A 25,983-nucleotide genomic window follows, 5' to 3' on the forward strand; every position below is an offset into this window, starting at 1 on the left:
ATAAGAAACATGCTTTTAAAACACAGAAACATGCACCCTAATTTTCAGTCTATAATGTTCTCAAACAGCCAATCATTTCTTTTCTTTCTTCAAAACTGCATCTTATCCACCATTTTAGAAAAATCTTAGTTTTTAAACTGCCATTTCACATACAGACACCTTCTGAGTGCATCCAGACCTCCCTTCGAGATGCTTAGAGTGTGGATTGTGGGACACAGCTATATTTTCTGGAGCCAAAGGTATGCAGAAAACAGAGGTATTGACAAAGACCTAGGTTTGCCAAATGTAGAAATTAAATGGATTGGTCAGAGAGGATTAAAGTGGCACCAATTGATGCCATTGGTTAAATCCTTTTTGCATCTCCAACACCCTGACCTCATATTTGTGCATTGTGGTGGCAATAACCTAGGCACTTTGACTGGGGGAGGACTGGAAATCCTTATGAAGGACACCTTTGGAGAACTAATGTCACTTTTCCCCCAAACTGCCTTTGTCTATTCTAACATATGCCAAAGATAGAAATGGAACTAGTCCAATCAATTTTGTCCACAGATTGAGAAAGCTAGGAAACATGTCAATAAAGCTGTTTCTGCTTATCTCCAAGATTAAAGGATGGGGTCCAATCTGCGTTTTAATATGGATGGCATCTATAGGAGAGATGGTGTACATTATACAGATGAGTGTAACAGAGTCTTCCTCATCAACTTTAGACTCTGCATAGGTACTTACTTATAGGTACCAAAATCTCCCAATAAACACAACAGCTCTTTTTAGAGCCACCCAAGATCTAAACACATAAGCTTGAAACATACCTGAAAAATATTACATTTTTTTTTGCTTGTAGTCGCACACCCAACGCGTTAGAAGTTGTGCACCCAACGCAGTAGGAGTCGTGCACCCAATGCGTTAGGAGTCGCACACCTAGTGCGTGCACACCAGGGGGCCACGCTGAGCGCCGCGCTGAGTGCGCGACTCCTATTTTGACATTACATTTTTTTAGCACCTACCTATAAATTATATTCTCCCCGGGGACCCCATCCCCCGGGGCCTATATACAACGTTGGGGAGCGTGGGGGAGCCCCAATGCCCCCACGGTCCCGCCGGCTCCCCGCCTCCTTCAGGAGCCGGCATTGCTTTTCTACAACCAAGTTTACTATGTCAGGGCAGGAGCCGCGAGGCTCCCGCCCTGACATAGCAAACAGCACCACAAGACACTGCAGGAGCCAGCCCTGGGGGGTGGCGGTCCCCAGGGCCCTCAATGGATCTAGGAGGGGGGCTATGCGGCCCCCCTCCCACAATATACAAAACTCCAGGGGTGCTGGTCCCCGCAGCTTGGGGGGGCCTTTAAGGCCCCCCACCCATTTTTTTGAAAGCCCCGGGGGTAGCGGTCCCCAGGGCTGGGGGGCCTTTAAGCCCTTACTATAACTAGCAAAAAAGAAGAAATAGCCTGGTCTAAATGACTGTAGGTGTGCCGTATTGAGTCTAGAACCCTGAATCCATTAGTAGCACTAGAGTGATAGCACTGGGCTGGAAAAAATTCCCATCAGCCCACCCGTTTGGTGGAGGATCGTCACTTGGGAGATGTATCATCAATCCAGATCTCAACCAATGCACCTATTGATGATGCAGAGATGGATTATGTGATGTACACTCAAACCACAGTGCTTCACTGGTGATGCTAATGGGGTGCAGTGCAAGTGAAAATTAATGTGAGGAGAAAGTGAGGATAAAATTGACTCCTAGGACCAAAAATAAGTTTAATAGGTATGGTACTAAGGTCAAAATTAAAATGCCAAAATAGTTTTAAATAATAACTTTGTGAAGGCAGAGTTTGTGAAGGTCGACATGTTTCAGCTAGATGGACTATCTGGTCCAAGCTTTCTTCAGGACCAAGTGAAAACTGCGACTGCAAAAACAAAAAGTGACTGTGTACACTATATATTGGATAAATCCTACCAGCTCCTCTGAGCCCAGATGTATACTGGTGGTACTCCAAATCTTGTGCCATCACCCACGTTCCCTTAGGGAGAATCTCCCCGTGGGCCAATTCCTCCGAGTGAAGAGGAATTGTTCATCGAAGGTCTTGTTTAAGAAACATGCAACTGTACTAGCCACTCACCTACAGGAGCGTCAATATCCCAAACAGCTAGTGAATAGAGCATGGAAACGTGCTTCAAACAATAACCGTGAAGCATTGATTGAGAGACGTTCACTGAAACCACCAACAGAATGACTCGCGTTTGTCAGTAAATTCAATGCAAAATCGCATGACGTACAAAAATCGGTTCGAAAACATTGGGGGATTTTAAATTCCACTGAGGCCAACATCCCCTTACCGCTCTTTTCATTTAAAAGGGCACCAAGCTTGCGAGACACTCTGGGCCATACCAGACCGAGGAGACTCAACACTGACAGCACCACAACCCTATGGGGTCTCCCACCGGTTTCCGGTCATTACCCGTGTGGGTCATGCAGTGTTTGTCCCCAGACGGCATTGGTTGAGATCTGGATTGATGATACATCTCCCAAGTGACGATCCTCTACCAGACGGGTGGGCTGATGGGAATTTGTTCCAGCCCAGTGCTATCACTCTAGTGCTACTAATGGATTCAGGGTTCTAGACTCAATACGGCACACCTACAGTCATTTAGACCAGGCTATTTCTTCTTTTTTGCTAGCTATAGTAAGGGCACAAATAGCTCTGGTCGTTAAAAATGCCCTGTTGACCCTCCCTACAATATCTTTCCGGGCCTTTAAGTCCCCCTTCCCATGCATTTTGCTGGGTGTGGCCTTTGAGCCCCCCCATTTATTTTGGAGCCCCAGGGGGTGGTGGTTCCGGGGGCTGGGGGGCTCCTCTGGCCCCCCATCAAATTTAATATTTTTTAACCAGGGATTTGGACCCCCGGGACCTAATTATTAAAGAAGCGCAGGAGCCCGCGCTTCGTTTTAATTTGCTTTACGGCAGGATCCACGCACGCTGCGCGCATTTTGCCATTTAAAAAAAAAAAGTATTTGGGCCCTGGGGGTCCTTGTGGGACCCCCTAAGCAGGTCTAGAGGGTCTGGGTATTTTTTACCCTTCCCCCTTTATACGTTTTGCGCACTTGTTACACTGATTTCTTGAGCCTCGCTTCTACCGAGGCACAAAATGGCTGCCAACACTTCTTGGTTTGGAATGTTGACAGCCAGTTGACAGCCAATTAGCATGCAGCTCATGATCGGAAGGGTGCGCACAGGGTACGCATAGGGTGCGCAGATCCACTGCGTCCATAGATATATATGTGATTTTACTTTTGATTTTCTCTGCAACTACTGAATGGATTTACACCATTTAACCAAAAGGCATGAGTGTGACTCATGGGCAACCACTTTCCCAAATTTGGTGTAATTCCGTGCAGCAGTTCAAGCTGTAGCTGCGGCTAAAGGTTCCTATGGAAAATTTCATGCGGAAAACACGTTTTGGGACCCCCTTTTTTCTCTGCCCCCGCATGACAAATCACCCCCAAACTTTCAGGATAGGAGCAGGCCGGAGCTCCTCACCAGTTTTGAAAATTTTGCGAAGATTCATCAATCTGCGCCAAAGATATTGGCAATAGAATGTTGCGGATTTCCTATAGATAATAGGTCCAAACTATAACTACCTACTGGCGACTGCCAGTAACAAATATATAAATATCACCTGCTTCGCCTCTGAACAACCAGTTTCCCTGGAACAGATGAACGTGGACCCACTTTATGGTGCAAAATTAATGTATTTGTTACCCTGTACGGGACCAGTACAGACCGTACTGGTGCAGACGGTCTGTCTTTCCCACATCGTGCTGCTACACTGCAACTTACAAAGAGAGATCAACATTTACATATCTAGTTTGGGAATTATTGGTATCTCCCCAAAAAAGTCACCTTCCTTCCCTGGAAGTGTTGCCACAATCTTAATTTGAGCGGAATAAATAGAATATGTTGAAGCTGGTCAGTTGCATTTCAGGCATGGTCTGATCCCTGTCCTGTAGACAGTTGGATTGATAAGAGATTTCCTTTTGCCCAGTACTGATGAGACCCAAGACATACGGGCTGAAATGCATCAACTTTACAATTTGGAGAAGCCCTGCTCAAATTTAAATGAATTGAAAAGAAATTATTTGCGCATTCCAATTCAGATAGATGGTTAAAATCTTCCCTTGGTTGTGTGTTATATTTAGGGCTATCTTCTTTCTTTTACGGACTGCCATTGATAATCATTGGGTGGATATTTCTGCATCCGTAATATCAAATAGGGTAAGGAGAAATGATGTTCATGTACAGATATATGTATTGTTGTTTTTTGTATATATAATTTGTGTATATATAACTGTTTGTATTGTCCTACTCTAAATATATATATAAATACTTTTTGGACTACATCTTGATGCTGGTGGTTAAACTAGAATAAATAATTGGACATTAATTACAGTCCTTGTGAAGGATTAATGTAATTTTCCTTCTAGTAATAATTTTGCTTTCTATCTATTCCGCCGCATTATTGTTGTTTTTTTCAGTGTCTTCTTGCCCATATGCGGTTGGAGTAATAGGGCAAACCCCCTTTATAAACCTATTTACACGAGCAGCGTAAATAGGAGGCAGACCCAAAATGAAGACCAGGGAAAACCTCTCCTTAAACAGGTGAAACAAGGAGAAATGCTTTATTTCTCCTTGTTTTTGCTGTTTCCAAGTGTGCTGCCTTGGGCAGCACACATAAAAACAGTAAAATGCCAATGATTGTTTATGTGGAGGAAGGTTTCCCTTCTTGCACATAAACAATCATTTTAAAAAAATGCAGTTTCGCAACTTCTATGTGTGCTGCATTAAGCAGCACACATAGAAGTTACAAAACAGCATTTTAAGATTGTTTATGCGCAGGAAGGGGGACCTCCCTGCATATAAATAATCTTCCCCTCAACACAGGCACCCTTGCCCTATGCAAGTGTGCCTGCGTTGACTCTAGGCAGCTTAATTTAGCTCCAGCACAGGGGGAAATGCAGGGCTGCACCATGTTCTAGTAAATATGATGCAGCCCTGCATTTCTGAAGTGACGAAGCGTCGTTATCCTTCTTGGCTTAACAACACGCTTTACCACTTTCTCGTAAATAGGCACCTTAGTTTGGTCAGTGTAGATCCACGCGGATATGGCACCCATTATTTTCGTATAGGCATTGCAACTGAAGCAGGTAGGCGGGGTTGGGAGGCAGAAGCTACCATGGATGTAAGCAGGTGGTTATCAAATTGCTATAGGTGCTATGTTAGGGGGAGGAAACATGTTTGCTAGGTCACAGTGCGGATTGTCACATTTTGTTTCTATTCCAGGTTCCATTCCCGGACCCCAGCCAGCAGGTGGGCGGATATGGATCGTAGGACATTTTCTGTGAAATGGGTGTAATGGCATGCAAGGTCTATAGGGCAGGGGACACATTTCGGTTTTGATGTATCCTTATACAATATTAAGTGGTATGGTAAAGAAGGAATGAGAGGGGGAGAGCTCCTTACTTGTTTGAACTCGGGGCAGGGGAGAACTGCCCTCAGATTCTGTTGATTCATCTAGGCGAAAACAACTTGGTGGTACAGAAAGGTTTGGCACAAAAAAAAAGGCCTGAAGGCAGACCTAAGCGAGATACATGCTTTGTGGGCAAGATGCCATGTGAGCTGGACAGAGTTCATAGCTAGGATAATGTGGAGGGCGGGGGTGAAAAAACCAGCAGCTATAGTTAAGGCGAGAAGGAAACTGAATAAAGAGAAGTTTTTTTTCTGTAGGGACATAGGGATAGGTAAGTTAGAACAGTCAGACCTCCTGGTATGATGATCAGGAATTCTTCTGCAGTGATGGAGTCAGTTTATCATTCATTGAATGGAGCTTTACTTGCTGCACATTATGCTGGTTCTGGAGAAGGTATTCAAGGTTAGTTAACCATAGGACTTACCACCTGAATCTCAGAGGGGAGGGTAGGTAAAGGTGGGAGGAGCCGGAGGGGCTGATTCAGCACCCACCTTTTTCGGGGTGGCAGTGGGCAGAAAAGTTGCCATGGTTTACCGAACGTTATCGTTGTTGTCGGTGGCAGTTCAGGCTAAAAGGGGAACGGGACGGCAACTTTACGCCTAGTCGAGACAGGAAGTGTAAACTTAGATAGGAAATTTAGTGGACTAACAGGTAAATATATGTAAGAAAGAGGGAAGGCATTTTAGAGTTATCAGTTACTTTCGAATAGCCTCTGATCAGATACAATGTTGATGTATTAAGTGGTTATGATGGGGGGAGGGATGTATTAGGGGTGGTGGGAAGAGTAAAATAGGTTTAACTTTGTTTAGTGAGGTTATAGTTTCGTAAGCCGAAGGCCTAGGTTAATTGTGATTGAGCACCTGTTTCAATAAAGCAGTCTCTTCTACACAAACCTGGTGTCAGTGGTCTGTGCTGATTCCCTCATCCCCTAGGGGAATTTTGGGGGCAGTCAACCAGAGGTAGGTCTGCCTCCAGGGTATTTTGGGGAAGTGGAGCAGTCGGAAGGCTGCTCAGGGTTTGGGCTTCTTTTGGGCTACATGGTAGCCCAAGGGTATAAAACCAGTAATTTTGTGTGCGAGCCATCATTAGGGTTGGCCAGTAGATTAAATAGGTTTAACTTTGTATATTGAGGTTGTAGTTTTGTAAGGCTAAGGCATAGGTTAATTGTGATTCTGCACCTGTTTCAATAAAGCAGCAGGGCCGGACTGGGAACACAAACCGGCCATGCCAATTGAGTCGGACAGGCCGGGGGGCGATGGGGGTGTGCATGTAAAACACTGTCGCTGCTTTTGTTACAAGGGGGCGATATTGAAGGTGCAAAACCGGCCCAGAGTAACAAAAACTGCGCCCAGGAGTCCAAAACCGGACCCTGCCTTGGAGGTGCATTGGGGAAATGCCTTGTTCCCGCTACGGCCAGTCTGGCCCTGTAAAGCAGCCTTTTCCACACAAACCTGGTGTCAAGTGGTCTGTGCTGCTCCCCTCTTCCCCAATACATGTTGCATCATATAACACATCCGCCATCTTAAAAGTATAAAAAGCAGTGCTTTCATTGCTTTCTGTACTTTGCCAATGCTTGTTAAATACTAATTCCTGGAGCTGGATACCCCACAGTATTGTGCTTCTGTGCTTTCGAGCTGTAAATTCTTTTAACAATAAGATTCTATGGGGCATATCAACAAGAGGCAGCGATAATTATCGCTGAACGCGCTTAGCGAATTTTTTTTATTGTCGCCTAACACTGGAACTTATCACCAACCTAATGCTGTACTAACAACGCATTGGCGATACGAACTCCAGCGATGGTGGGAAAAAGGGCAAACATCACTGGAAATCCAGCGATGTTCACCTAAAAACAGCGAAAACCTTGCTAATACAACGCTGTGGTCGTAACCCAAGAATCCACCTCCCATGCTTAGTATGCCCAAGTCTGGATTTCAGCAGACGTTAAAATCCAGCGTTAATGGGCAGTTAGCGCGGTTTTGTGTATCGCTTCGGTGGCAGGGGCATTGTTGTAAATATTGCGAAGCCCGGTTAGTGATATTCTCCAGTGTAGTTTTGTCTGGATTGCCTCCTTTGCATATCATTAGCGTTGCGATGCTGGCCGTTCAGAAAACGGGTGTGAGGCATGGAATCACGGGCTAGCGTGTCCTTGATGATAATGCGATAAAATTATCGCCGCTTTTTGCCCGAAAAAGAACACTAGAGCAGTGATAATTTTATCACGCCGCGTGATAATATGCCCCTATATTATTTCAAAATATTCTTTCCATTCTGTGCTTTTGATAAATCTGGTCCCTGTGTCTGAATTCACTGAGCCAACCTCTATTTTCTCTAACATAAAGGTTTCAGCTCTCTCTGTTTCCATAATTTTTGTCAGTGAACAGTACCTTTTTGTTCCAGAATTTTGTGGAAGGGGAAAGACTACTTTTCTGCAGTTTTTTCATTGACAGGACATTATTCACATCCGAAAGTACCCACAGAGAGGGAGTGCAGGCCTCCCTGCACACACTACTAAACCTGGCTAGACTGTGATATAACACTGTATAGTATTGTAGCACATTAAGTAAACGAATGAGCCATGGAGGCGCCGGTGCCTAAGGCTGTTCTGCAAAATTGTTCAACAGCTTTTCAGCAACCGGGCACAGCAGCCCATTCTCACTGGTGTCGCACCGCCAGAATTCTGATTTGTAAATAAATTCGCCTTTGTTTGTGCTGGGATGCTTGTTCGTGCTGATTCATCAGTAGTTGAAGGCCTGGTCGCTGTTGCATTTTAATCTGCGTGATTTATCGGAGGTCATTTGCTCATTTTTGAAGCTGGGCCATTTACAAATATGAGGTGATGAATATTTCATAGAGATTCACCAGGAATCCTGTCTAAGCAGAGAGCCTCGGTGCGAGCCAGTCAATACAGTGACGCGTTCAACTTTAAGCTGTCTACATGCGGCTTCTCATCAGACACGCTCATTACGCATGCAGCAATGTACATTGTTTTTAATGGATCCACTTTTTATTCTAGCCACTCTGAAACCCAGCTAAAGATTGCCTGAAATGTGTTACTTAGATGCGTCAAGCTTCTCTTTTGGAGGTCAGGATCGGGATCAAAGGACGAGTTCTTTTCAACAGTAAAATTGATTTTTGGTTCTGCTGCCAACCGCGCCAACACGTTGGCATCTGATATTCGTTAGAGGGGATTTTTGCGACAGAAAAAAAGGAAAGTCATCAATATTTAATTAAAATAGGGAGGAAGGGACAGTGTTTCTTGGATGGATTCAGTGTGCAAAGTTACAGTTACATGCATTTGGCCACGAAAATGAAATGGATGATAACTTTACTTCACCGTTTGACAATAGCAATCACACATCTCTGATCTATTTGATATTATATTGATCAGTTTATTCACAAAGGTCAATTACAATTTTGAGTAACTTACAATTTTTGACTATTCACAAAATGCAAGTGTAAAATGCTGCTAAAAAGTAGTAAGTCCAGAACCACACATGGGCAACCACTGGTACTTCAACAGCCTCATATAGAAAGGAATTGAGGTAACACATTAAAATAAATATCTAATCTGCAGCAACCCAAAAGTCTACACTTTCCCCAAAGTGGCTACGTTTGGAGTGGGGATAGCACAGGCCAAAACTTTCCCCCATGTGACTATGGGGCCAATTCTGTTTTTTGTTATTGTTTATCTTTATTTTTGTGTAACCTGGAGTGGGCCCAGCGTGGGGGTGTGTGGGATTAATTTTGTTGAGGGGAAATGTTTGAAGTTTTTTTATGTTGGAGGTCTAGGGTGAAATACAATTTTTCTCATTTTTCTTGTGTAGGATTTTGAATTTTATACTGAGATGTGTTCACCATTTTACTGTAATGCTGTTTTAGTTTTTGAGGCCTAGTTTGAATTGGGCCTTGGGTATATCTTTTTTATCTTTTTCACAGTCTCACTGTTCCTCTGCGACATGCTTTTGAAAACATTTAGGGGGTTGTGAATGACTTTGGATTAAATGCATAAAGTAGGTTGTTTTATTTTTTGTCTGCATGTACCTGTTCCTGGCTATGGTTGGGGTGGCTCCTGAAAGTCTAGCACATACTTTTAATTTTAACTACATTCTTCTTGCTCACCAATTTTTGTGAGTTTTTGTATGTATGCCATGGTTTATATTGTGGTTGGGAAACATTTAAAATGTGTTTGATGTTTTTTTGGCATTGCTGATTTCATGTTGGTGGGCAAAGGGGAGTTGCATGTGTGGACCGAGACACATTGGGTGAATAATAATGCCTTTGCAATCCTTTTCCTGCAATGCAACAAGATGTTTTTTTCTGAGGGGAGAAGGTGCTCCAGACAGGACAGGCAAACTGTCCTTTTTGTTCTCCATGCCTCTTTGTTTTCTGGCCATGCATGGTGGGCTTTTTGTGTAGCCAGTGCATGTGTTTTTTATAATATGCTATTTGTTCTTTGTTTTCCATGCCTCTTTTTTGCTGGCCACGGAACGGTGGGCATTTTGTGCAGTCAGTGTATGTGTGTGTGGTCATAGTGACCATTTTGTCTTCGTTCTGTGTGCCCCCTTCTTTGCTGGCCATGCAGCAAACACCATTTTGTAATGCCAGTTAGTGTGTGTGTGTGTGTGTGTGAGGGTGTGTGCGTGTGTGTGTGTGTGTATGTGTGTGTTTGTTGGACATTTTGTATTTGTTCTCTATGCCTCCTCCTTTTCTGGAAATGCAGCGACCACCATTTTGTGGAGTCAGTTCGTATTTGTGAGTTTGGTGACCAGTTTGTCTTTGTTTTCCATGCCTTCTTTTTCAGTGGCCATGTATTGGATTACCTAGCTTCTACCATTATGTGCAGCCATTGCGTGTGCTTCAATCCCCATATTTCACTTGAAAGCCATTTTTTAGGAACATTGATAGAAGAGGCCTGTGACATTTTTGTTCATTTTTCCCCTTATATATTTGTGCTGTGTCTGATTGTAGTGCAATGTTGTTGTGTTTATTCCTTAGAATCCACATGTTCCCTGTCGGGACACCAGCAATAATTGAATGTATTTATCATATTCGTCCGTGCACCCTCTGCCTCCTGTAATGGTCCATTAGCTCTAGAGGGATACAAACAAACCTTTCCTGTGTAATGGTCTCAGGTGAAAAAACATTTATGCACATGTTGGACTCACTACTGTTAAGCATTTGGGATGATGATGATGACTTCATTTGTTTTGCATTGGCTACATTCTTCTGATTGGCCATGTTTCATTGACGTTTTTTGCTGCTTTGCTTGCTAATGTTGCAGAAGATATCACACACATACTGATATGGACAGAAGTCTGCAAAGGAATCAGCTGACAGTGACACTTGAGTCCTCCACTGCTAAGTGCTTCTGCTCCTAGTGCTAAGATTTTGTTGAGAAGACTGTTCTTTCCACATCAGCTTCACAATCTCCAGCAAGGTAAAGAAAGAGTACTCCCCCATCCAGGATCCCTTATGATGACCTGGACATGGATTGTCCAAGAGACAAGGGAAAAGGAAGGTTCCTGAAAGCGGTGCAAGTGAGGAAGGTGGTGAGGATGATGATGTGCCAGTAAGCATCAGTGTGGAGAGTGGCATACAGAAGGTACCAATCACCTCTATGTAACCTGCTCAGGGGCATGTGGTTCCACCAACACCACCGGCTCCCATATTTGCAAGACCACAGAAACCTGCATCATCCACCACCCCACTACTGTCAAAGCATGCCCTACAGCAAAGTACAGGTACAAACAAAGAGGGGGTTTTGCCCAAATCACCCTCCTATACCTGAGCAAAAAACATCAAAGATGTGTATAAAGAAAAGGAAGATACAGAGGGACCAATCCAACATGTATTCTCATTCATGGCACCATTAATTACCCTGATGTTCCAATTTGTTATTTAGAAATACCGCATATCGAAAATTCAAACTCATACACGTGTCATATGACGGGGCAGAGCACAAATAAATCAAATGAAAACAAAATTACATCATATATACACCTCATTTGTACAGGACATAGACAATCACTGGAAATCACATTTAAATCACATTCATATATATGATACAATACATATATACAATATATACAACATATACAGCATATACAAAGCATACAAAAAGTACCCCTACTGAGAACAAACCAAACAGAATGTACACTCCTTACCCCGAGTAGTACACTCTAAGGAAATCCCTATTGCACCAGAGGAGTAACACCTCTATTCAAATTATTCTATAGGCGCTTTTCCTTTCAAAACTCAAAATAATGGGACTCCTTGTATATATGTTGATGCAGCCGCGGTCGCGTTTCAGCCAGTAATTCCTTTCGGCTTCATCAGGACAAGGGGGTCAACATCTCTTAACTGGCAGTAACACTCTACAATTCACGGCTAGCAGTGTAGTTCCCACAGCCACTTGGCTCGTAAACCCACTTGAATCCTGTATTTACACTGGGTCCAATTAGTCAGCAAACCCCCAAACGCTCACTTTCACTGTATGCAGGGATTAATCTCCTGCACATTGGGTCCCCGTCAACAGCAAACAGATCCTCAGTCCTCCATTCTGCGTCCGTGAAAACACGCAAAGTACACCACAACAGAACATTCTGGTCAAAGTAACTGCTCTTCCCATGCAGATCCACTGTTGTGGGACTGCCCTTAGCGCCGCTCGAGCTCTTTGCCAAGTAGGTGTTTGAGGCCTCCTGCCTGCGCCTTATCCCTGATGGTCCAGTGGAAGAGCTTTGCACTTCTGCCAATCCACTCTGTCTGTGTCCTCTTTTTCTGTTTGCCTTTCTATCTTTGCCTTTCTTCCTCTGCTTCTTTATCTTTTCTATGTCTCCTTTTCCCTTACACTCACTGCTGCTGCTGTCCCTGCTGCCCCTTCCCCCCAGCTTGTTGTTCCAGCCTCCCACTTTCCAGCTGATCGCACTCCCCTGACCCCCACTTAATGGTTGTACATTGTGTGGTTGTGCTGCTGGAGCGCCGCAAGTGCGCCAAAGGCAAGCCCGTCTGTGCCCATCCATGACCTGACTGTGACCAGCGCCAAGGACCCTGGTCCCCCGACCTCCCACCACTACAACCCCAGCACTCTCCATGCACTCAACCCCGGATGCAACAACAACTACCAGCTCTTGACTGCAAGCAACACCCAGGGCCCCGTCTCCTGCCGAAACTGCAGCCGCAGCTTCACCCACCACCGAACCCCGACAGCTACTCCCAACCCACCAGATGCCCCACACACAAGCAGCTGAGATGCATCCTCCTCAACATATGCTCCCTCCACAGACATGACGTTGAAATCTTGGACCTCCTCAACACTCACAAGCCTGATGTCACCTTCCTCAAAGAGACCTGGACCAACAAAAGCTCTGCACTCGACATTGCAACCACCATCCCCGATGGATACAAGATCCTGAGAAAAGACCGCCCCAAACTGCACGGGAGGGAGGCCTTGCCACTGTCCACAAAAGCTCCCTCTGACTGACGACCACTAATTCGGACAACACCTAACCCTCCATGTAACACATCCACTTCCAGATCCAGCCCAACCCCAAAATGACGCTTTGCGCATCACTCACCTACAGACCTCCTGGATCCCGCACCGCCTTCATCACGCCATCGCTGACCAGATTGCACCCCTCGCCTCTATGGACTTCATACTACTTGGAGACCTGAACTTCCATCTGGAAAACCACAGCGATCCCAACACCGCTGCCTTCCTGGAGAACCTCAACAACATAGTGTTGTGTAGTTCCTATAAAAACTATACAGGATCTGCGCGTTTGGACAGCATTCACTGTACGATTGGTGTCAGACTGACTCTGTACACCCCCACCGGGTATGTTGGCTTTCTGTATCAGCTAGCTCACAGTGCCACTAGAATCTCCTCTTACCGGAGAGAGAATAGTTCTTGGCAACCATTGAACATGACAACCCTGATCCCTCAGGACGGTGGAAACAATAAACCACCTTTCGCTGAGTGACTTGTGCATACTTAGTCTGTCTGATAGAGATACACAGAATAAACAGGCTGGGTGTTTTCAATAGGTATTCATTGAACAATTGCTGCTCTGGTGTAAAACAGATGAGCTGCAACAACCGTTAGACAGTAGCAGATTTAAATTATATATATATATATATATATATATATATATATATATATATATATATATATATATGCAAAGAACGATCACTCCAACGAAGAGACCAGAGGACACAGCAGGGGAATTCAAACAGCGGCTTTTATTCACAAATGCAAGGCATAATGCATTTCGGCTCCTGCCTTCTTCGGATGCCTTCTTGCACTGGCTGACACATAGTCCCTCCTTTATTCAGTCGTGGCACTCCCACTGGCGGGAGTCTAGCAAGCTCCGCTTGATGATTACTTGCAGCTGCAGTTAGGTGTAGAGAACTGCAGATCCCAGCCTGCACTTCTTCGGTTGGTGCCGGCAGCGGAGCTTCGTTATGCTTCAATGCATGCTGATGTGCCTGGAAAAGGAGTGAGAGGGCTAAGTAACGCCTCAAGTGTCCCAATTTAAAAGTGTTCATAGCCGCCTCGAGTCCCCACCGTCTTGGCCCCAGTTCCAAGGATCCAATCGGGCCTTGACACGGAGATACCGTGATCCCGTGTCCCCGTGCAGTCACAGGCTGCTGAGTAGCAGCGGCCATACATTAGTCCTTTTCCCTGAGGCTGGCCCGCAGAAAATCCAATACCTTGGATAGTTGAATGCCACGATGCCAATATTTTTCGCTGGCCTCTTGCAAGACGGGTCCTCTCAGACGCGCTATTGGCAGGCGCGTGAAAATGTGCAAAGAACGATCACTCCAACGAAGAGACCAGAGGACACAGCAGGGGAATTCAAACAGCGGCTTTTATTCACAAATGCAAGGCATAATGCATTTCGGCTCCTGCCTTCTTCGGATGCCTTCTTGCACTGGCTGACACATAGTCCCTCCTTTATTCAGTCGTGGCACTCCCACTGGCGGGAGTCTAGCAAGCTCCGCTTGATGATTACTTGCAGCTGCAGTTAGGTGTAGAGAACTGCAGATCCCAGCCTGCACTTCTTCGGTTGGTGCCGGCAGCGGAGCTTCGTTATGCTTCAATGCATGCTGATGTGCCTGGAAAAGGAGTGAGAGGGCTAAGTAACGCCTCAAGTGTCCCAATTTAAAAGTGTTCATAGCCGCCTCGAGTCCCCACCGTCTTGGCCCCAGTTCCAAGGATCCAATCGGGCCTTGACACGGAGATACCGTGATCCCGTGTCCCCGTGCAGTCACAGGCTGCTGAGTAGCAGCGGCCATACATTAGTCCTTTTCCCTGAGGCTGGCCCGCAGAAAATCCAATACCTTGGATAGTTGAATGCCACGATGCCAATATTTTTCGCTGGCCTCTTGCAAGACGGGTCCTCTCAGACGCGCTATTGGCAGGCGCGTGAAAATGTGCAAAGAACGATCACTCCAACGAAGAGACCAGAGGACACAGCAGGGGAATTCAAACAGCGGCTTTTATTCACAAATGCAAGGCATAATGCATTTCGGCTCCTGCCTTCTTCGGATGCCTTCTTGCACTGGCTGACACATAGTCCCTCCTTTATTCAGTCGTGGCACTCCCACTGGCGGGAGTCTAGCAAGCTCCGCTTGATGATTACTTGCAGCTGCAGTTAGGTGTAGAGAACTGCAGATCCCAGCCTGCACTTCTTCGGTTGGTGCCGGCAGCGGAGCTTCGTTATGCTTCAATGCATGCTGATGTGCCTGGAAAAGGAGTGAGAGGGCTAAGTAACGCCTCAAGTGTCCCAATTTAAAAGTGTTCATAGCCGCCTCGAGTCCCCACCGTCTTGGCCCCAGTTCCAAGGATCCAATCGGGCCTTGACACGGAGATACCGTGATCCCGTGTCCCCGTGCAGTCACAGGCTGCTGAGTAGCAGCGGCCATACATTAGTCCTTTTCCCTGAGGCTGGCCCGCAGAAAATCCAATACCTTGGATAGTTGAATGCCACGATGCCAATATTTTTCGCTGGCCTCTTGCAAGACGGGTCCTATATATCTATTACACCACACTCCTCCAAAGAAAGAGCAGAAGCCTCTTAAGGGGAAGCCATGGAGGTACTTTTATTCTGCAAATTACACTTTCGGAGAATGCATTTCGGCATCATCACAGCCTTTGTCAGTGCCTGGTGTGTTTAGGATGTGTGGACACTCCCAGTTTAAAAACATGTCCTGCCGCACAGCGATAGGTTATCTTTATCTCCACCCCCAAAGTCCATGCCTTGGCTCACCTACTGGAATTACCCTGGTGCGTGGCAACTACAGGTCCCAGAATGCTGTTGAATCATGGTGAGTAATGTGGGTAAAGTTAGTTTTTCGTGTGCGGTCTGATGAACACCAAATTGTTTCCCACACCTGATGTCTTGCGTGTCACCCAAACTTTGGTGCCTCCTTAGGTCCCCTTGACCGCATCAACCTTCGAGGTACAGGAAACCGAATAGGCGGGGGTAAGTCCGAGAATCCAGCTCACCCAACGCGGAGCACAGTAGCTCCAACACCGCTTTCCTCTCTTCCGACCTCTGGGGTGAGCCTGGGAACACCCAGTTATATATATACCCATAGGTCTCCTCAGGGGTCCTACCTCACTATGTTACTGTGTCGGCCTAAGGATGAAGTCAGGCATGAACTTTATACATAGATATTATAATATTATACAGCAGATGGTAGTCCCGCTGTGCTTCCAAGAAACCTAATGCATAATATATGATAATCGAACTGGGAAAAAACACATTCTGAATGCAGTGTCGTAACTAGGTAAAAGGTCAGTCCCTGTAAACCGTTATAAGTGTAATGTAGGGAAGAAGATAGGTGAAGGGTTACATTACCTGGGCCTATATTAGGGTACCTATATGGATTATAACAATAGGACTGAAGCAAATTGTCTCCACCCCCACTCACACAGCAGGACACACACTTAATTAATTAATTAATTAATTAATTAATTAATTAATTAATTGCAGGTTTATATAGCGCTAGGATCGACTCCCGGAGGAGTATCTCCACGCTTCGACCGCTGCGAAACCCTTCCTGGCTTCCCTGAGAGATGGTCCCTTAGTGGGTATCTCCAGGGTGAGACCAGGCATCCCCGGCGGTCTGGTGGGGCCGTTAGTGAAGATGAGGCAAGCTAATGCCCAGAGTTGCCGAGTGTGATCGCTGATCAGAGTGGGCACCGAGGCGAGAGAATTATCGAGTCCGCTGACCATGGTCCAGAAACCTGCCGCGTCAGGAATCGAACCCTGGTCCCGGGCCGTCCTCTGCTCTCGGGTCTGCCGCCTCTAACCAGTGAGCCACACTACTTCACTTGACCCCATTTTCAGCCAGAGGAAACAACATTCGCTACAGCCACACCACGGACCTGCTCTGGACAGACTATCGCTCCATCCACTTCTCCTTTACAAAACCCACCGCACACAAACACATCCGCCTCCTCCCCCGCAGAAGCTGGAACAGTCTCTAAAGAACACCTCACCACCGTCCTAACCTACACTCCACCCCTAACTATGATAGATGTCAACAAAGCGGCAAACAACCTCTTTTCATTTTTTTGTCTAACTCTTTTGGGTGAAATTTATTTTAAAGTGTTGTTGACAACAGCCTGAAGAAGGACCTTTGCCTATTATCTGCTTCAGTGAGAAATCAGAGAGGGCTCAAAGAGGATTACCCCTGTGGACTTGAGAGGTGTGTTGATTAGCACAATGCAGAGAAGTGGCTCAATGGAAAACTCTAATTAAGTGGTCGATTTGAGGTCTGCTCAACTGAACACAGCAAAATGATGTTATTGTTAGAGCGATTAGTCTTATACATGAAACTACTTTTCTGTGATTAGTGGTACGCAATTGGTTCTTCCTACTTCTTAGTTACTGTCACACCACTGCAACTGCCTATGCCCTTGTGCTTCTAAGGTACCATCATGCTAGCCTTGACTCTCTAATTGTGACATTTTATTTTTTCACTCCACAGTAAGTATGGGCGGAAAATCCGTTCCGCTCGCGGATTTTGCGGATTTTCGGTAAATTCGCAATCCGCGAGATTTGCGAATTTCCCGCAAAATCCGCAAATCCGCGAGCAGCGGATTTTATGGCTTGCTCGCACTGTTCGCGTGAGTTCGCGGCTTCCCAGTTCAACTTCGCGCCCCGCGAATAAGCGCTAAATTGCAGAAATACGATCTTAGCAAAACTGAAACTACTTACCAGGTTCAAAAGTTCAAGCTCATCATTAGTAGCCATTTCCTGTAGTGCTTCCTGAGGGGCCCCTCCAGAGTTCAGTTGCCTACTTGCAACTATTATGTGACCCTGCTCTGACCCTCAGAATAGTTACACATATGCCACAAAGGTCCTGAATTACAGCTAAGGGAGACAAGCAGGAGCCAGGCTGGAAGTTCAAATCCAGTGACACATTAATCAGCCCCTAATTCATTATTGTCAGTTGGGGCAGGGCAGGTGTTGTAACTAATTTTGCAACAATGAAAGCACTTAGCAAGTGCAAAAGATCACTAATCAGGAAGCACTAAGGAAGCAGGTGCCAACTAAAAAAATATTCTGTGACACATTATTCAGCCCCAAATTAATTCAGGTCACTTGAGGCAGGGAAGGTGTGCTTTGCTTTGCCACAATAATGTACACTGGACAACCAGAGGGTGCTGTGATGAAACAGAGGGTGGCATGGGTGAGCCAGAGGGTGGCATGTGGTGACAGAGGGTGGCAGTGATGAAGAAGAGTGTCCCAAACAGGCTGGACACGTAGAAACAACAAGTTCGCAAAACTTGCGACCCGACAGGTAAGTTCGCGTTTGCGAAATTGTACAAAAACCCTCGCGACCTTGCAGAAACCCGCGCGAACACACAAAAAAAAAAATCCGCACATTCGTGAGAATTCGCGGATTTTGCGGATTGCGAGTTCGCAAATCCGCAAAATTCGCGAACGCGAGATTCGCAAAATTCGCCCATGCTTACTCCACAGGCCATCTCATCTGTATGATTAATGCTCCATAGCACTATTTTTTAAACTGTGTAAGTCCTGCCTATTTTGCATTTTTTAAGCTATAGGTAACAACTCGATTAGACAAATTGGAAGTATGGGGCCTGAAGGACTGTTTGCCTTTGATATCTGAACTGTGATCCTACTTCTGCAGAAGATGTGATGGGCTCATCATCTTAATGAATGTTGTGTTTGTCTATCTCTCACCTTTCCCTAGTTCCCCTACCCATCTATTCATAGACTCCCAAACCCTCTTCCCACAGGTTGTGTGGTCAGTTGAGTTTTGGGTTAATTTACACTATCAACATTTCTCATGCATGGAGGGGTGGATATCGTTAAAGGGACATCAACAGTTAAAGGAGGTGATTACTAAAATCAACATTTGTCCACACCACTTCTCCTCCTACCTATTGCGACAGCCCAACGAGCATGCGGTGGTCCGACCACCCTATTTGGAAATGACTGCCGGGCTAGAGGTTGAAAAGTCAGCAGTTCCACCGCAGCGGCATGGCTCGGCCATTTAGAAGTCCAGTAGCAGATGCTACTGTGGTAGTGCAGCTCCCTCTGCTGATATGCCCCCTTGTCCCCTAGTTGTGTGTTTAGAGCTCCTCAGATGATAATAAGATGCCTTGCATGATTGTTGGGGTTGTGCTTTAGTGCTTCATGGAGCCGGTAAATCTTTTCTCTGTACTACTGTTTCCATTCAGGGGTCACAAATGTTAAAAACCATGATGTCCAGGTCTTCGTACGTTCTTATCAGTACTGCTTACGCAAAGTGCTTGTTGAACTTCATTGATATGAAGTCACTGCATAAATCCATTCTGAAGCTGAGCTGTAGCCCATCTCAGTGTCTTCTGCTTCTTTTCAAGGTGGCTTTAGTTGCAAAGTTGACAAATACTTGGGGTTCACAGGCCACGGAGGATCAGGGTTCTTGCAGGGTGGTGATTTTGTGGGTCACCATGAAAGAATTAAACTCAGGACCTCCCAGTTTGTTCCACATCTCTGCAAAGTTCCAGGTGATCAGGGACCATATGTTGGAAGCTTTCCCTTTTTTCACAGCGGTTTTAAGGCATGGGAAAAGTGGACAATTGCCCAGGGTCTCTACCTTCCAAGGAGCTCCCTGGAAAAAATAATTGTCTATTCTATTCCTCTATCTAAATCTCTCTCCCTCTTTGCCAATCACTACCTCAGACCTGACTCTGTACCCTGTGGCACCTAACAGATTTTTGATGTCCAGGTAAGACATATTTCAACAATCTTTGTGTGGCTCTGTTAAAGTTTAACATTTAATTTAGAATTGTTTGACATTATGCAGGCTTGAGTTAGCAGAAAATGGGTACTACAATTCAAAATGTATTCCTTCATGGGGACCCCAAATTATGTCTTGCCCAGGGCCCCCCACATTCTTAAGATGCCACTGCTTTTTTTGCATGGTATTGCCCTTGTCATTGTTTGTCAGAAAGTGGCTGCATAGCTCTGGGAATTGAGGCTTGGGGGCTGGGTACTCGCTTACTACTGGGTTATGGTGAATATGGTCTTTGAGGGTTTGCTAGTGACGTGCTAGCTGGGTGTGCAAGTTCCTATGTGGGCCTAGAATTTGTGCTGTAATTTTGTGTGGCCCAATCCTTTCTGATATTCCTTTGCTGTACTCAGCAGTTTCCTTGCGTGTGATTTCATGAGGTGTGTTTGATCTTCCAGATGTTTAACATTTATGTTCCTTGGCTGGATGACGCTTCTTGAAGAAAGCGGTCTCCTGCTGCCTTTGGTCATGTAGGGTGAGTTAGCTGGACTGCCCTGCAGGCTCGCTCATGTGTTGTGGATTTATGAACTTCTCTATTATTTGTGCATGTTGGATTAAGTGATTACATGTTTGAATGCCACACTTCTCAGTTTCATTTGAAGTTTGGGTATACTTTGATAGTTATGACTATTATGGTTTCGCCAAACCCAGACAATCAAATATGGCATCTCATTTTTGGGTTCTGTGTCCTCTTGCAAGCATGTAGCAAGCAGTCTTGACCTCAAAGCAGAAATGCTGACAAAGGCACAAAACTCCACAGCTCAACCGCTTCGGGACCGGTCCAGACAAGCCTAGTCTGCATGCTGTCTAATGCTACAACCTGAGATTCTTGACAGGTTTCTGATGCAGGCTTTTGAGAGGTTATACCCAATTCCTGTAGATGATTAAAGAAATTAAGCCCGTTCCTATAACATTGTGAGCTGCATTTTGGCCTTATTTTGAGGTCTGCCACCCTCTGCACCATTTTCTAGATATTTCCTAAGGGTGGTGCCTAGGCCGCATTTCATGTTTCCCCAAATATTTCCCTTGTTTTGTAAGGATTCCATACCTTCAGTAGCTATGTTTTCTGTAGATTTTTGAGAATGAAGTTTCTTTAATCATTGTCATTTACAATGTTATACTTGTTCATAGTGGTGGAAGAGTTGGTAGGATCCTCTTCGGCATGATTAATCGGAAGTCTTACACCTTCTAGTGGATCCTCTGAGTTAATTTTCCATTACTGTCATCTTCATTTATGAATAAGTAATAATTACTGAGGATGTATGTTCCTGGTTGTAGTCTTTCAGCCTTCTTCCCATATGACACCTTTGCTTCCATTGATCAGTTGCCAAATTGGAATCCTCGTTTGTAGATTCATGTGTGGTTTTGACTGCAATGTGTGGACATTTGGTTTGTGTGTTTGCTTACAGTGCCTATTACCTGGAATGTTTGAAGAATCTGCACAATTGCTTTTTTGGGTTGTATTTCATTTGTTTTCAAAACATGCTTGGGTTTTAACAAGGCTTTCTGGATAGCAGCGCCTGGATACCCTCACAGCTCCTGGTCATCCTCACGCGTGACTAGCAGCGCTCTACAAATCCACCCTTACATTACATTAGGGCACTGAGTCCTGTGCTGACAGGTCCTGAGCCTATCTTCCTGTTTGCTTTCGGGTGTTCTCTGCTGCTGTCTTGGCATCTCTTAGGCTGGATTGCCTTTTAGTCTTCACTCTTCCTCTGGTGCATCATCTCAGGAGCATTGTTGGTATTCTGTGATTCATGCATGTGTTTTGTCCTTGATCCTGGGGCTTGTTTCCAGTTTCATTGGTATCCATTTGTGCCTTTGCCTTGCTGGATTGGACTAAGGGTGCCTCTGTGGTGAAGGTGACCCTCGAGTGAGGAATGATTGGTCCCTTGGAGACATGTGGGGGGTTGTGAATCTGGTGAGTGTTTTATTACTGTGTGTGCTCTTGAGTGATTGGGCAAACGTTACTCAAGGCAGAAGAGAGCTGGATCGTCTTCGTTCCATTCTTTCGCTTTGATTTCTCTGAACTGATTTAATTGATACTGTGTCCACCAGTTCGCTACTTAAACTGACCTTCTGTAAATTCTAAACTGGTATTTTGCATCCAAATCTTTAATAAAGAGATTTTCTGATGTTTCTAGGTGTCGGAGAGGTAGCTGCCCCCCCAGCAGTGCCGTCTTCTTTAGCTGGATTACTCAGCTACCCTGAGGCCAGGGGCAAGTATTGTGGCTGGGCTGCCTCCATGCCCTGGTGCCTGCTGGACGCAGAGGAACCAGTGCATGGGGAGCAGGGCAGCTACTCCCTCGAGCTGTCTGTGCCCCCAGGTTAACGGCTAGAACTTTGAAGCTGGGGAACCAGGGTTGAGTCTGGCGCCAGGCTTAAGCATACTGTGATTGTGGGCAAATCACTCAATCTCCCCTTGACTAAAAATGAATGTGTCCGTCTGTAATCCAACTGGTGCTCCTGTAAAGTGCTCTGATATCTTCGGGTCAAGTTTGTGCTGTATAAAACTGCTACAAAAAAAAAATTCTTCTCTAGCCGATGCCAGACCAGTTCTGCCCCTCCTGTAGATAGCAACAGCTGGCGCCTTCTCTCTACACTCGCTCAGGATAGAAGGAGGTAAGAGCGGAGCACAGGCTATGCCACCTGAAACTGACAACTGTGGGAACATTAAATAAATAATACATTTTTCCTCCTCGTCATTTGTTGAAATTCCCCCAACCCCCACCCGGCCCCACCGTTCTTAACTGCACGGGCCACGGCTGGCGAGACGCTTCGGCTTGCTGTGCCAGGTGGGGGTGGAGAAGGTCTGAAGGAGCGTATGTGAGGTGTGACATCTCAACGAGGAGCATGTATCTCAGGACTTGCCTACCCCACCAAAGACACTGTCCTGCTCTCTACTGCTCCACAGCTGCCTTCTCTCAGGCGATGCTCTTTAGTTCCGATAGGACAATGGTTTTCCCTGCACACAAATTGACAGCTACTGCTAAGAATAAAATGGTTGCTCCTGTTTTCTGTGGTCTAGCATATCTTGTCTCCTGCCACATTTTATTCCTGCAAGATATTCTGGGAGAATTCCGCAGTGAATTTTCAGCTCAGCACTGTCCCAAGGAAGTTCCAAAATTATTTTCACGTTCTTTTTGTTTTTATTTAATGCGATTTTATATAGCCCGAACATTACCCGAAGGTGTCAGAGCGCTTTACAAAAGAACCAGTTGCGTTACATAAGGACATTGGATTACATGAGTTACATAAGAGATATAAACAGAAAAAAAAATTGCAAATGTACAAGTGGAGCGAATGGAGGAAAACATTGCAAATGTACAAGTTGTAGAGTCACTCAAGGAGGAGATACAAACAAATAAACTCTTAAATCACATAGGAATGGTAGTAAGTACAAAGGTCTACTACATATACTAGTGGTTGGAGTTATATATACAAGTGGAGTGAATGGAGGTAAATGTTCAAGTTGTAGAGTCACTTAAGGAAGAGATACAAACAAATAAACTCTAAAATCACAAATGTACAGAGCAGGAAATTGTTGCCATTGTCAGCCAGGTGCTCAGGTGGTATTGCACTCAAGAGTGGCGGTCTTGGGTGACTGAAAGTCTTTAGTCCAGAAACGCCTACGGTTTAATTAAAACATGAATTTGCCCCACAGGCTAACGTCTGGTGGTCTCACGATTTCCCAAATCATGTACAGAGGGCGCCATAGCAGAGACAGCTTGCCCAAAACGGGACCACGGGTAGGGGCTCCCCTGTAACGCTGAGATGGTGCTTGATCCCAATCCAGAAGTCTGCGTGCCAGCTGAACATTGTGAGGAACATCCACATTATACAGCAAAGAAGCCTGAGTATGAAAATATCCAGAATCTTTAACATAAAAATGGTGCATCCCAGCCCTCGGTGGATATATCAGCAGTCATTGGACAATCAGGAGTTGACGCCACCACAACAATGATTAGTACCCGCCCCCTCCATAGTGATCACTGTCTCCTCCAATCTGCCACTGGGTTAGACATTGACTATCTTGTGGGCATGCCCACTTCTTACAGATAAGGAACTTTGGGTTATTTAAACGTGAGAAAATATAAATAGAATTTAATTCCACGGCTTTCTTTGTGTGCCTGTAAATATGTCGATAAAACACACCACACAAGCAATCATAGCGGGCAAACTGGTAGGCTGAACTTCTTTTTTTCTGACTAGAAAACCGTTTTTAGCAACTCAAGTGAGAAAAAAAGAAAAGGTAGCAGGTGCTGCTTGCCTCTTTATCTCTTTCAGCACAAAACAAAAAATCAATGCGCTTTAGCTTCTGGCACCATCCTTCTCCATGTGCGAGCAAATAGCTTCAGTTAGGAAGTTGCAGAACAAGGCTGGCTGATGTCAAACTAACCGTGATAAGTATATCCACTTAAAAGAACAACACACAAAGAGACAAAGTTGAAATGATGTCCTCAGTACTTTTTCCTCCAACTAGAGAACACCCATTTGCTTTCCTGAATGTAGTACTGCAGCTCCCGTGTCCTGAGTGATCCATTTTTTTTCAGATTAATGAAAAACTTGGGGGCATATTATCAAGTACGACGATAAAATTATTGCCGCTTTAGCGGCAGAAAACTGCCGCTAAAGTGGCGATAATGGGCTTATCGCCGCTTTAGCGGTCGTTTTCTGCCACTAAAGCGGCGATAATTTTACCCAAGGGCCATATTATCAAGTACGGCGATAAAAGTATCGCTATAGTGGCGATAATTTTAACGCCCGTCCTTGATAATATGCCCCTTGATTCAATGGGCAGGGTCGGCTTTAGCGCTGGTGGTGTCTGGTGCAACAAGGTTTTATTGCACCCCCTACCACCACTCGCCCATGACCTCCCCCTCGGATTCCTTCACTACCACTCTTCAAAAGTTCCCCATATCTTCCTATAACGTCTCTCTCACAATTATTTAATTTGTTTTAAAGCTCAGGTAAAGGCTGGTTTTCCTAACCCACTCAGCTATCCACAAAATATGCAGATCTGTTCTTTGCAGCAGGCGTATTAACCCTCTATACTACTTTGTGGCGAGTCAAAACTGCCACTAGACAAACCCCCATTCCTCTCTCTCTAGCAGGAACATTAATCACAAGAGTTATATTGACATTTTTACTATTGCTTGAAAGCTGGACGCACATGGAACTCAGCAGCAGGTGCCTTTCAGTCATAAGTTTTCACTCTTCATAGCGCCCCCCCCCCCCCCCCCTGAGGTGAGTGCCCCTCTCCAGGTCAGCGCCCTGTGAGGCCACACAAGTTTCACTGCCTTAAAAGCCGGCCCTGTCAATGGGCCAGATTCAGAAAGCCTTTCTTCTATCAGCTTTGGAAAAAGGCCTGTTTTGCATCTGCACCTGGTCACCTTCTAATGCCACACAGTGGGCTTGACAGTCATGAGCTCAGTCAATATATACATCAGTCACCAGGAAGTAACAGTCTCCTTTCTTGCTGCTCAACCAAAAGTTAAGCACTTCATATCTCTCATTTTCTTTATTCTCTTGTTAGAAATGTTTTTGAAATGTGTTTGGTAGTGCATATTTGATAGCGTGATGGCAGTAACATAGCCAGAGCGTCATGGTCCCTAGTGAAAGCAAGGACATGATCACCTTGGCTGCTGTTTGAATTACAAAAGAATGCAAAACTCAGAGTTAGGTGGGCCCCTAAGGTGTCACTGCACCCGCTGCTCCAATTACAGTTGTGCCCCTGTGTGTTGGCCTTCATTTTGATATGTTTCACACAGTTGTGTCTCTTGTTTGCTTTGTTTCTATATACCTAGACAGATTTTGGGCATTGTTTTCTCTTTCTTACAACTTGGGCTCCTATAATTGGCACACCATGCTTCATGCACTGACATTTTGTTTGGAGACGTGACATGCACAACCGGTTTGTTGAATTCTGTGCCATCTGAGGTCTTGAAATTAACAAAACGAAGACCAAATTCATGGCAATAAAACCACAAAAGACTTACAGGGGGAGGCATGCCCTGGGCGGGGTTGCACTGGAAAGGGTTGATACATTCGAGTATGTGGGTGTTAAACTTACAGGAAGTATGACGTGCACATCACATGTCACTAAGATGTGCTCGAAGCTTAGGCAGACAGCAGGTGCTCT

The sequence above is a fragment of the Lissotriton vulgaris genome, chromosome 4_1, assembly GCF_964263255.1.
Source record: "Lissotriton vulgaris chromosome 4_1, aLisVul1.2, whole genome shotgun sequence".
NCBI lineage: Eukaryota > Metazoa > Chordata > Amphibia > Caudata > Salamandridae > Lissotriton > Lissotriton vulgaris.